Source organism: Pinus tabuliformis, chromosome X (genome assembly GCF_031772625.1).
Source record: "Pinus tabuliformis cultivar Carrire ecotype Pingquan chromosome X, CPIR1, whole genome shotgun sequence".
Classification (NCBI taxonomy): Eukaryota; Viridiplantae; Streptophyta; class Pinopsida; order Pinales; family Pinaceae; genus Pinus; species Pinus tabuliformis.
In genome coordinates this window covers 1298414410-1298427176 of record NC_142308.1, presented here as the reverse complement: position 1 = coordinate 1298427176, position 12767 = coordinate 1298414410, and positions in this window count along the sequence as shown.

The window sequence follows — 12767 nt, the reverse complement described above, 5'->3', positions numbered from 1 at the left end:
GAATCCATTAGATTCCTCATCCAATGGATGCTTCTAGGGGTTTCTAGAAGGACTGGGCTTGCTTTTGGATGAGGAAGGAGATGAATGAACCTTAATCAATTATCCCTTCCTCCACGGAACCAATTCCCAAATATGGCAAAGCATTCATGAGGGCCATTAATGGCCTAACCTCCTCCATTCAGCTATAAAAGGACCAGGCATCAAGGTTGGTCTAAGGTTCGAACTTCTTGAGTTAAGGAAATGTTGTTTGGATGAGATTAGTAGAGAGAGTAATGTTATCATGTCAAATTGTTGTTTCCATGAGGAGAGAAGGGTTTGAAGCTGGAAGGATGACGCTGAATCAGACATGCATCTACATGGGTTGTAATCTTCCTTTCTATCAATACAGAGTTCTATGCTTTTTCCCATTCATGAGTAATGAAATGTACATTGTATTTTAGATTCTATAATGTTTTTAGTTAACAAATCGATATGTATGCTTTGATAGTTTTCTATCTCGGATTGTGTTCAAGTACCTTTCAAGTGAGTTAAGTATGGAAGGGAGTGGTGAAAATGGTCGAAGGGAAGAGGGATTAAGCGAGAGATACATGTTGATACTTTTTCTCCTCTTTCTTTTATCTGTTAGTTATAAGAAAATCAATGGAATTACTTTAACTGTTGTTCTAGACTTGCTACTAGGTCTAGGGGTTAGTCATTCAAAAAGACACTAAATTTGCCTGTAACAAAATGGTGACTCCGCTGGGGATCGATCCTATCCCTTATAGTAGCTAATTAATCTCTTAGAACATTTTGACATAATTTACCCTCTATTTTTCATCGAATTTAACTCCAATTCACTGAAATTGAGTCAATTTTGAGCATGAAATTATCATTCTGCAATCATCACAGCTCTGTAACTGAGATAGTGCAATGAATGGCACCCTCTGCACTGAGACGGTGCTATGCATTGCACTGTCCCTCACTCTGACCTGTGCTGATTACTTTTGGATCAGTTTTTTCCCATGTAGGAGCTGAAGCCTTAAGTTAGTTTTAGTTGTTTGAATTGTTTGTTGGATTTAGATGAATTCTTGTCTCTGAAAGCAGTCTTTATTTCCTTGTTTCGACCCATTTTAGACTGGATTGTTAAAGCTTTGTTTATGTATTTATTTATCATTTGTAGTCCTTATTCGAAAGTAGTTTTAGTCGATTGTTTTGAAGTGTTGTAAAATCTTCCTTTATTGAATAATCGATTGGTCTATTTTGTGCATCTGATTCATATTTTCTTTTAAGTGTCGAAAATATTTGTTTCCTTAAAGTTGAAAGTGTCATTTAGTCTTCCTTTAGCTTTAAGTGAAATTGTCATAAATCTAAATTGTGTGAAAAGAGCTTTTGAATCATTTGTTCATTTGTTTTTCTTAGTACATAATTCACATTAAGGAGAACAGAACAGAAAAAGAAATACATGTAATTGCATCTTAGAGTTTGATTGTGTGTGCTTAAACAGAATGGTTAGGGAAATGCATTAGTAAGTACTCTTTGTTGTTTGATCCAAAAAGTACTTGTTTGTTCTATCCCTTATTAGTTAGGATTTCATTGTTGAAAGCAAAATGGAAAAAATACTTCTCATTTTAGCTGCATTCTTAGGAATCTTGGAAAACATCACATGGTGAAACCCAAAGGCAAATTTTAAGCAAGATCAACCTAAAATTAACCTCAATTAACCTAAAAACGCATTGGAATTTAATGCATTCATCTAGAGGTGTCTAGGCTAGAGACATCTTCCGGCGTCTTAAAACCTAGTGGCTGTCATTTTATTGAGGTTGGGTGATTCCTCCTCTTTGAACCGGTAGGTACTGGTACGGACTTGTGCTCCCTGTACCCTCGTGTATATAGTGGGAGACCACAATAGGCTTACATCCTTTACCCCTAGGAAGCTAAGTCTTCCGCCTTACCAATCACAATGCACTAAACATAGCATTCGGGAAGACTGACTGTCGTACGGTAAATCCTTGGTAATTTCTCTTTAATTTTCCACCAAGGTGTATATTGCAGTTTTGTGATTAGTTTGGTAAATTGTCTTGCTTAGTATCTCCAGAGTAGTAAATTTTGTTCCTTTTCAACTCCTTAAAAGAAAAGGTCCATCTGAGCGCTTGTCCTTTCAAGCTCATTAAACAACGAAAGAGACTAGAGTCATATTTTGCTTTTTCTCGACTCTTAAAACATGAAAAAGGAAAGTTAAGTTCTTGCGTCGTAAAATTTAATTAACTGTGAAAACATCCTTTTTTCCTTAGTTGAGTTAGGTTGATAAGATTAATCATCAATTATGGAGGAAGATCAACCTCCACTCCATCATTCGAGAATATTTACGAGCAAACCACCCTTGCCACCAGAAGCGACACCCATCCGGTCAATGCGGACTCGTAAAATTGAGTCTGGTACTTCAAGAGTTTCTGGTACTTCATCTGAATTACTAGAGCTGCCTATCATAGCTAGTACAAGCCTCATGTTATTCCAACTATTTCTAGAACATATGTTACACAAGAGGAAGTTACTCAACTACCTGAGGCCACTATAATGGAAACAAGTGAACAAGTGCCTGAAATTGATCCACAACTTGAAGTGAATCAACCAGAAATTACTTTAGAGCTTGAACCTGTTCAATTGGAATTTGATCAAGAACCCATAGCAGTTGAAACCGAAGAAATTCTTGAACCTGAAGTTTTTCACAAACCTTCCATTGCAACTGAAGTTCTTTTACCGGAACATCTGGACTTTGACCTTGAACATTCCGAAATTGTTACCGAAATACCTCAGTCATCTATAGTTCCTGAAACTCCATCTTTAACACCAGAAGTCTTTTCTGGACCTGATGGTGAAATCCTTCCACTTGGATTAATTGTTGTAGAGGAAGAATCTGAAGAAGAGTCTGATCCCGAGACTCCACATCATTTTGGTCCTAGTTTATATCTTTACTCTGAATCTCTTCCTCATTTTGCTACTACCTCTGAAATCCCACTTGATTCATTAGGTCAACTTTTGGGTCAGCTAACCATGGCAGAAAAACCACAAACATCCCATATTTCTTCATTTGATGTAGTTGCGACAAAGGCTTTTGCTGCTACTTCTTCGATGTTTACAACCACACCTGAGTCACATTTATATGGATAGTTGTCCATCCCGGTGGTTACCAGTCTATGTCTGGAGTCCACTCAGGGGTTTCATCTTTGTCGTGGTCATCTCCCATGTCATCATCAGGAATTTTACTTGGTTCTTCTTACCAAGAGCAATAGTTTGATCCTCGGTATCAGTATCAAACTGGGCAATACGGTGAACAAAGATCCATTTATCCTCATAACACTAGATTGCCACCATATGGTCAACAATATGCCTATTCACAGGATCCTCCCTATCAAGGATGACAAACCTATGGCTATGTCCTGGTGTATCCAGGTCAGCCTGAAGTGAGAGTCTATCAGTGGCAGCCAACTATGCCACCACAACCGAGGCTTGTGTATCCAACACAACCTATGTGAACTGAGCCAATTATATTGACCCAACCTATCATAACTATGGAACAATAGATACAAGCTCAACCTATTGTATCTCAACCTGTGCAAGTTAGTTCTGTTGCCTTGCAACCTCAAGTTTTAATTCAGCAAACCCAAACTTCTAAGGCTGTTATGCAACAATCACTTGTTTCTAGGGTAAAATTACTGCAAGTTAGTGTGCCATTATCTGGAGTGACTCAAGTTGCTACAGGTTTAGTTTATTCTCAGCCTGGTCAAACTGGAGTTAGGGGGAAATATCAAACTTCACAACTGATACCCCAACAACTTAGCATCCGCAGTATCCACTACCTCCATTTCAAAATGTCCAACCTTAGTATGGGCCTACTTTCCAAGCTCAACCTCGGCAAGGACAATATCAAGCATATCAGGGTCCTATGTATCAAGCCCAAACCAGTTACAGACAAATGCAAGGTCATCCTGGTTTCAATCCATATACCGGATATGTCCCACTGCCTTATGCGGGTATGCAAAGGCCTATGGCACAGACGATTCCATCTTGTCCCGGATATGCCTAACCTGATCTGAATCGGCAGTTGCCTTTTGAGGCAACCTTAGAATTACCAAATTTAGATCGGCTTATGAATGATCCAATTTTGTATTCACCATTGTGGCCGGTGATTCCTCATAAGTTTCCTTTCAACATTCCAAAGTTTAGTGGAAATCCTGGAGAAGATCCGTCAAATCACGTTATGACTTATCATTTATGGTGTTCCTTGAACTCCTTGAATGATGATTTAGTAAGACTCCATCTTTTCAAAAGAACACTAATTGGCTTAGCTGCTAAGTGGAATATTGAATTGCTAAGAGCTTATTTTAATAATTTCACCCATTTAGCCACTACCTTTTTGACCCACTTCCAGTTACCCATCAAATATGAAACTGGAACAAAACTTTTGACCAATTTAAAGAAAGCGACTTCTACTTATATATCTGATCATATTCATAAGTGGTGCTGTCATCGTCGCATGGTTAAAACCTATGTTCCTGATCTGCTTTTAGCTAAGTGGTTCATTAAGTCCTTATTGCCATATATCACTAAGGATGTGGCTAAAGGTGGAGTTGTTACAGAAGTGTGAGTGATTTCTCATGCCCAATATTTGGATTTGATTTATACTCAATCTGGCACGCTCTATGACAAAATTCTACATGCATCGTGCCTAAATCAATCCATTCCACCTCCACCATCGAATAGGGACTCTCATGTCGGAGATGGTGTGATCGGTTCCTTGAGCACGCAAACATAGAGTAAATCATCTGGTCAATCACTTCCCAAAAATCAAACTATAAATGCACCTGAGGTTCCTGCTTCTGAGATTAATGTCGTGTCATTTGACAAAGGTAAGAATCAAAAGCAACCAGGAAGCAAGAAAAAGGGGAAAATAAAAAGAAGAATGAAAACCCTTCTCAAGAGAAATCATCTGATTCCTCTACTTCGGGAAAGAAACTCCGTTATCCATGTCTGATATGTGATAATGATCATTTTACAAGAGATTTTCCTCACTGCTCAGAAGTTTCTAAGTTGTTAAAAGCTTCCACTGCATCTACAGTGTTGACAGATCCATTTCCAAACCCGGATACCAATATGGTTGCAACTGAAAATTCTTCCACATCCCGGGTATTAATGTTATCCATCACAAAACCTAAAGATGAAGTTTTGGTTTAGACACGTAGTAAATATTACGGTAATCCATCATCGTCGTCAAATAATCAGGCCACTGATCAACCTGGCTCTTCGACTTCGACCACATCGGAAAATATTCCTCTACCTATTGCAGTAGAGTTAACAATAAAGCCACCTAAGGGAGTTGTGCATAAATAGATATTTAATCCTCGAGCTCCAGCTGCAAAAAATTATAACATAGTAGAATATCTTGCTTAGTCTCCTTCTGCTATGTCGACGCTTGAGGTATTACAAAATTTCCCCTCCCAGAAGCAGGCTTTACTATCCACAATAGGTGAAGTAGATCCAGCGGATTCTAATCTTTCGGTTTTTAACCACTCAGGATATACGTTGCAGTTACCAGCTCAATTAGCTTTTTTGATTTAGATTAAAGCTCTCAACAAAAATATTCATTGAACCACCATAGGTGAGGGAGCTTCTACCTGTATTATGTCAATGAGCTGCTGGAAAAAACTGGGGTCACCTACGTTGTCAAGATCACCAACCACATTGAAAGCTTTTGATGGAAGGACTTATACTTCATGTGGGATTTTGAATAATTTCCAAGTAGAACTAGGGGGAAAAATGGTAACTATTGAGATTGAGGTGGTTGACAGACCCCTTGATTACAACATTTTACTTGGGTGACCATGGGTTTATGCTATGGCTTCTATTGTTTCCACGTAGTTTTGTATGATTGCTTTTCCCCATAAAGGTGGAATAATAGTTATCGATCAGACCTCATTTTTTGCCTCTAGTTCACAAGTTATGGGAAGCATTCCATTTGTTAACAGACCCCCGTTTTCACTTCAATCTATTGGTGTAGGTATTTTTAAATATCCCTCATTAATGGGTACTTTCACACTTCCTCCACCATCTGGATCATAGGAAGTTGCAAGAGTTGAGACATGTTGTATGTTATCCTCTACTTCATCTGATTGAAAGAGGATCACCAATAGTGATGAAGACAAGAGTTTTGTTGAGGTTATGCCACTAAGTCCTATTGAACTCACATAGCAATCAATTTTTCTTGCTTGTGCGGCATTTCCAGATCCACAATTGCCAATTGTATGGGTAGATCATTCACTTGAATATGGGACTTCTTCCGATCCTTTTGCTTGTATATATTCTATAGATGAGGAAATCATCCAATCCATGATGATAGGAGAAGAAACTTGGGAAGATTATCATCATCGTTCCCTTCTTCTAGATTCCCAGGAAGATTATTTAGATGAACTAGTACACCCTTCAATTGTAGATTTTTTTTCGAATTCTATTAGAATAGATTCAATAGATTCTGAGCGTAATTTGTCTAACATAGAAGAAACCATTTCTATAGACATTTCGACCAAGCCTAATGTTGTAGAAAACATTCATGTTGGTAAATCTTGTTCTCCTTTGGAACTTGATATTTACCGCACTTTGTTTCGTGAATTTAGAGATTTATTTGCATGGTCTTATGAGGAGATGCCAGGCATTGATTCAAGTATTGTTGAACATCAAATCAAAATGTACCCTGATGTCAAACCAGTATGACAGCAGCTTCGACCTGTACATCCAAAGAAAGCTGCTGCCATTAAGACAGAGGTTGAAATTTTTTTGCGTGTTGGCTTCATTTACCCTGTACCTCTTACCGATTGGGTATCAAATATTATTCCCATGATGAAAAAACAAGAAACAATACGAGTGTGTGTTCATTACCGGGATGTAAATAAAGCATGTCCAAAAGAAAATTATCCTACACCCTTTATTGACCAGATTATTGATGAATTTGCCGGATGTGAAATCTTTTCATTCATGGATGGATTTTCCGGTTTCAATCAAATCAATATCCTCCCAAAGGATTAGTCAAAAACTGCATTTAACTCTCCCTGGGGCACATTCACGTATAGGAAATTACCTTTTGGTTTGAAGAATGTAGGGGATACATTTCAGAGGGCAATGAATTATGCCTTCCATGACATTAAGAACATTGTACAACCATATCTTGATGATTTTCCTGCTCATTCACGAAAGCAGACTGATCACCCGCAGCATCTTAGAGCAATATTCTTACGGTGCCGACACTACAAAATAAGACTCAATCCACACAAGTGTGTGTTTTGTGTTGGCTCTGGTCAATTTCTTGGATTCATGGTCTCAAAAGATGGAATTCAACTCGATCCATCTAAGGTTCAGGAAATACTTGACTTGCCTCCACCTTCGAATTTATTAGAGTTACAGAAACTTCAAGGGAAGGCAAACTTTTTGAGGAGGTTCATTCCAAACTATGCAGAATTGGCTAAAGGTTTTACACATCTATTGAAGAAAGAGGTACCCTTCCATTGGGATCAGGTTGTGCAAGCTTCCTTTAGTGCTCTTAAAGATTCCCTTATTAGAGTATCATTAATGTATGCCCCAAACTATCAACATGACTATTACCTGTATCTCACCGCTGTAGATACAACCATTGAAATGGTTTTAGTCCAAGAAGTAGATGGAATAGAACATCCTATATATTATTTGAGTCGTAATCTCAATGATACAGAAAGAAAATATTCATATGTCAAAAAGTTAGCTTTGGCAGTCGTTCAAGCTGTGCAGAGGTTTCGTCACTATATTCTCCTGCGTAAAACTACAGTTATCTTCGATTTCAACCCTATGACATACATTCTGTCACGTCAATTATTGGGGGGAAAATACTCAAAGTGGATGGTTATATTGCAGGAATTTGATTTGGAATGTGTTAAGTCTAAATCAAAGAAATCTCTCGTATTTTCCAAACTACTTTGCGACCTTCCCTCATCCTCAAAGGAGTTAACATCAGAAACATCAATTGTGGATGAGTCTTTGTTTCTCATTTCGTCAAGTGATTCATGGTATGGAGATATACTGGTCTGTCTCCAAACCCAAGCTTTTCGACCCAATACATCTCACTCTAAACAGCGATGTGTCAAATACCAAGCCAAAAATTATCTGATTGTTGATGATATGCTTTATCGCCATGGTATTGATACGGTTTTACGTAGGTGCCTCACGCATGAGGAGGCTGAGAAATATTTGAATGATTGTCATTTAGGTGCTTGTGGTGGACATCTGTCCAGATATGCAACAGCACAGAGAATTCTCTATTCTGGATACTTTTGGCCAAAAATATTCAGAGATTGCATACTTGTTGTCAGAATTTGTCATGCATGTCAAATATCTGATTGGAAAACTCGATTACCACCTGCACCTTTGCATCCAGTAGTTGCTAGTGGACCATTTGCAAAATGGGGCATAGATTTCATGATATGTAACCCCACCTCGATCGGGGGGCATGGGTATATTATAGTCACCGTTGACTATTTTACCAAATGGGCCGAGGCAATGCCTACATTAAAAAACGACAGCGAAACAATTGCATTATTTTTCTTCAACCATATGGTTGCCAGGTTTTGTGTACCACAGGCTACAGTTACAGATCATGGATCACATTTTCACAATCACATGATGGTTGAGTTAGGTGTCAAATTAGGACTTTCACATGATAGTTCTACTCCATATTATCCACAAGCTAATGGACAAGTTGAGGCTATCAAAAAGGTCCTTAAGCATATGTTACAACGAATGACTGGAGTTCACAAAAGAAATTGGCATGTAATCCTGTACTCGGCCTTGTGGGCATATCGAACCTCGGTGAGAAATGCTACTGGATTCACACCCTTTCAGTTGGTGTATGGTTTGGAATCAGTCTTGATGATTCAATGTGAAATTTCATCACTCAAACTAGCAATTGACCTACTATCTGACACTTTTGAGGAAGAAGCACATTTCTTGGAATTAATCCATCTGGATGAAATCCGTCGTGATGCCACATTCGCTAATGAAGCACACAAGAAATGGGTAAAGGCACAATATGATCAAAATGTCAAGCCTTGAGTCTTCTCAGAAGGTGACGTGGGCTTGCTATACGATAAGGAGTAGGATAAGATTGGTGCAGGAAAATTTGAACCACTTTGGATGGGCCCTTATATTGTTAAACGCGTTTTGGCGAAGGGTGCCTATGAGTTAGTAGATTATGATGGAATTCCATTGTCTAAGCCTAGAAATGGGTTGTATGCTTAATTGAGTATGGTAAAACTCATGTATAATGCTTGGATTGCATGTGTGAGTGTGTTTCTTTAAGGGTTTTCATTTGGTTAAGTAATCCACTTCACATTTATTACAGATGTCTAACTTTTCAGATTCATGGGTTGGTTATGCTGATGGTGCTAGTCATAGTACGCAAAACCTATCTTCTGAAGCATGGGCCATTTTCACTTCAAGCGGCGAGTTAATGAGTTTTAGAGGGATTTGTATTGGTCGGTCAACAAACAATATTGTTGAGTATAGTGCATTGATTGAACTTCTCTCTGATGCCATTTCACTTGGCATTCACCGAATTATCATTAGGCTGGACTCACAGCTCATTGTGCTACAAGTTACCAGTATTTATACTGTCTGAAACCTAGCAATTCATTGTATGTTCCTTATAGTTCGTATTTTGGAAAGGTATTTTGAGTTAATTCAATATCAACATATTTCCAAAAGTCTAAACACATTAACCGACTCTTTAGCAAATTATGTGTTAAATAGACATTTGCAACATATGTAAAGTAAATATTTTCAATTAGCATCATCAATTGAATAGGATTGCATCACTCAACCATAATAAAACCCTGAAAGATAATTGTAAAAAGTTTTTACAAACATTTTGTGTCCAAGACAAAAAAAATGGTCATTTGACCCAAAAACTAAATGTATGCAGAAATGATCTTAGTAAGCTAGTGGTGCTTGTAATAATAGGTGATAGTCTATGTTATCATGCGCAGAGGTCTCATCCAATGACCCTACACTCTGATGGTGTGGCGTTGCAATTGCATAGGTAGTTCCTCGATCTGGATATCCATGATACCTAAGGTTAAACCCTCTATGTTTTTTTACAATTCAACCAGAGTCTCGGCCAAATCAAAGTCACAGAGAATCACTCTCCTTATAGGTCTCTGTGTTGATGGGTCTCCCATAGGTTGAACAGGTCCAATATCTGTATACATAAAAAATAGATTTTTTTTAAGTCTTCGAGTTAATAAAAAACTCAAAAAATGCAAAAACTTTAAAAAATTAAAAACACTTGGTCAAACAATTTAGCAATGGCAGCCCACATTGCTCCAGCTAGTAGTGGTAAATCTGATTGCCACAGAAATCCATTCCTAAATATAGAGGTAAATACAATCTTAGAATAGGCACCATGCCTCGCCATTAGATCTATCCACCTCCGCAACCATGGGACTCTCAGTCCAGATACACCCAATGAAATGAGTTGTGGCTGCAAGAGAGGTATTCTCTCCAAGGCAAAGGAAATCACGATTGATCCATAGCTAAAATTTATGAGCTTTCCTTCTTTCACTGTGGTTAGTTTTTCTTTCATAGATGAAAGGAACACCCCGCACCAGTTAAATATTTTTGGCTCTAAACATTCTAAAGCATACTGCATGTATGACCTAGTGGTCAAATGAAGCACGGAACTACCAACCAATTTGGCAAGGGTAAAAAGGATTGTCCTTAGTGGTAAATCACTAACATCCTTGATAAGTATCTTCCCGTCTATGCTAGGATGGGCACCTTGCCTACAGAATTGTTGCACATAATCTTTGATTGGTCTGCCTCGAGGGCATGACCTATTAGTGAAATGGGGGCACCTCGCCTTGACAGTCCAGTTAGGAAGTATATATCATCGATGGTAAAAGGGATTTCTTTGCCCCAAATGTGAAAAGTCTGATCGGTCGGATCCCATGATTGAACAAGAAATCATAGAAGATACATCTACTGCCGCAGGTTGGATAGCTAAAAATACTTGAGTAAACCTCAGTCTCTTAGGGCCCCGACTGTTCCTAGATTACTCAAGGCTATGACGTCTTGCTCTTCTTGCTCTTGTTTTCTCCATATGAGTACCATTTTAAATTCTTGCTTTAAAAAGAGAAACCCTAGGGGCCTCAAAACCCTAGAGTGTTATTGACTAAAAAATGAGATAAATGAAATAAAAGAGAACAAAATTAGATCCTACCTAGTCCAAACTACACAAGGAATGACCCCTTCAATCCTCCGCAAGCAACTGGTGAGCTTCAGGAAAAACTGCTCCAGAAATCAAAAGGTAAAATGAGATGGTGAAAATGAATAGCAAGAACTAGTATTTATGTTTATTTCTCGCACTTTAATTGAGTAAACATTGGTTTTTTATTTATTTAATCCATGAATATGTATTGTTTAATCCTTTTATGGTATCTTGAGCAGGATTAACAACTAGCAAGCAGTTACGATGTACTTAAGTGTAAATTGAAAATCTTTGACCGCAAAGCAAACTTTTATTGCTTTTTTGAGCTTTGTTAAAAATGAAAAAGGAAACCCCTTGGAGTCCTCTTTAAGCTCTTTTCAGACTCTCTAAACATGAAAATATTACCGAGCCCTTGTCATTTCTAGCTCATTAATGGATCAAAATCGATATCTACTCAGTATAGTTTTACCCCTTTTTCAGGTTGAGATAGATTAACTACGAAAAAGGTACTCATTGGTCAAACATGATCAATAGGTTCTCTCTTGTATTGTTTTATGCTTTTTCATGCTTGAGAGACAAATGTAAGAAAAATAACTTTTGGAGTTTCCTTTTAGTCCCTTCCCTTTTCAGACTCTCTAAATATGAAAAGGACCAATTTATCTTTGTCGTTAAACTCGTTAAAAACATTAAATAGCGACAAACTTGTCCATCTAGACAAGACCGAGTTTCACCTTCACTAGACTCATTAAAACATCAAATAGCGATGGATTCGCCTGAAGGGTGAAATTATACAACAAGCATATGTTATCCTCCTCAAGATTGATTAAAAATAAAGAGGTACTAGTCAAAAATGACTATGGAAAATGGGAAGAAGCTGGGAGCACTTTATGGTAGCAAGTCACTCTTGAACATGACACTTTCACCTCATCACCTTGACTATGTGGGTTGGTTCATTCAGCTTGATGGTTATCACACCGTTGGTCTATCATACCATCCATCACTTTTTTTTGGGTCAATGCTACCAATTCACCTTAGTGTCGTCGATATGTTCAAGAGAAGTCATTCAGTTCAAAACCTCATCCTTTGAAATACAGTAAACCTTCATTTTCATGCTTTCCATTCATGAACCTTGTGTCGTCAGTCGATGTTTCATCTCCAAAATAATTTACCTAGTTTTGTGTCGTTGATGTGGGATACATCAAGGCCCACCTGCGATGAGCTACTTCTTATCAACATCACCACATCATCCAAGAAGTTGACTTACAAACACCCCCTTAGTACCTTGAGGCTTGCATACATCAATGGCAAGTTTCTCGCTTCTGGCGATAGGTTGATATCACTGGCCTCCGACTAAAAGACTTCGTATGGTGTTCGACATCAAATGATTTATTCACACCTTGTGAAATGTACTGTAGTACCTTGAGGGTCATTATCATTATCAGTGATTCCTCTCACATCTGTTAACGACTTACATCATTGGCTAGTAATCAGACGATGTCTCTCCATG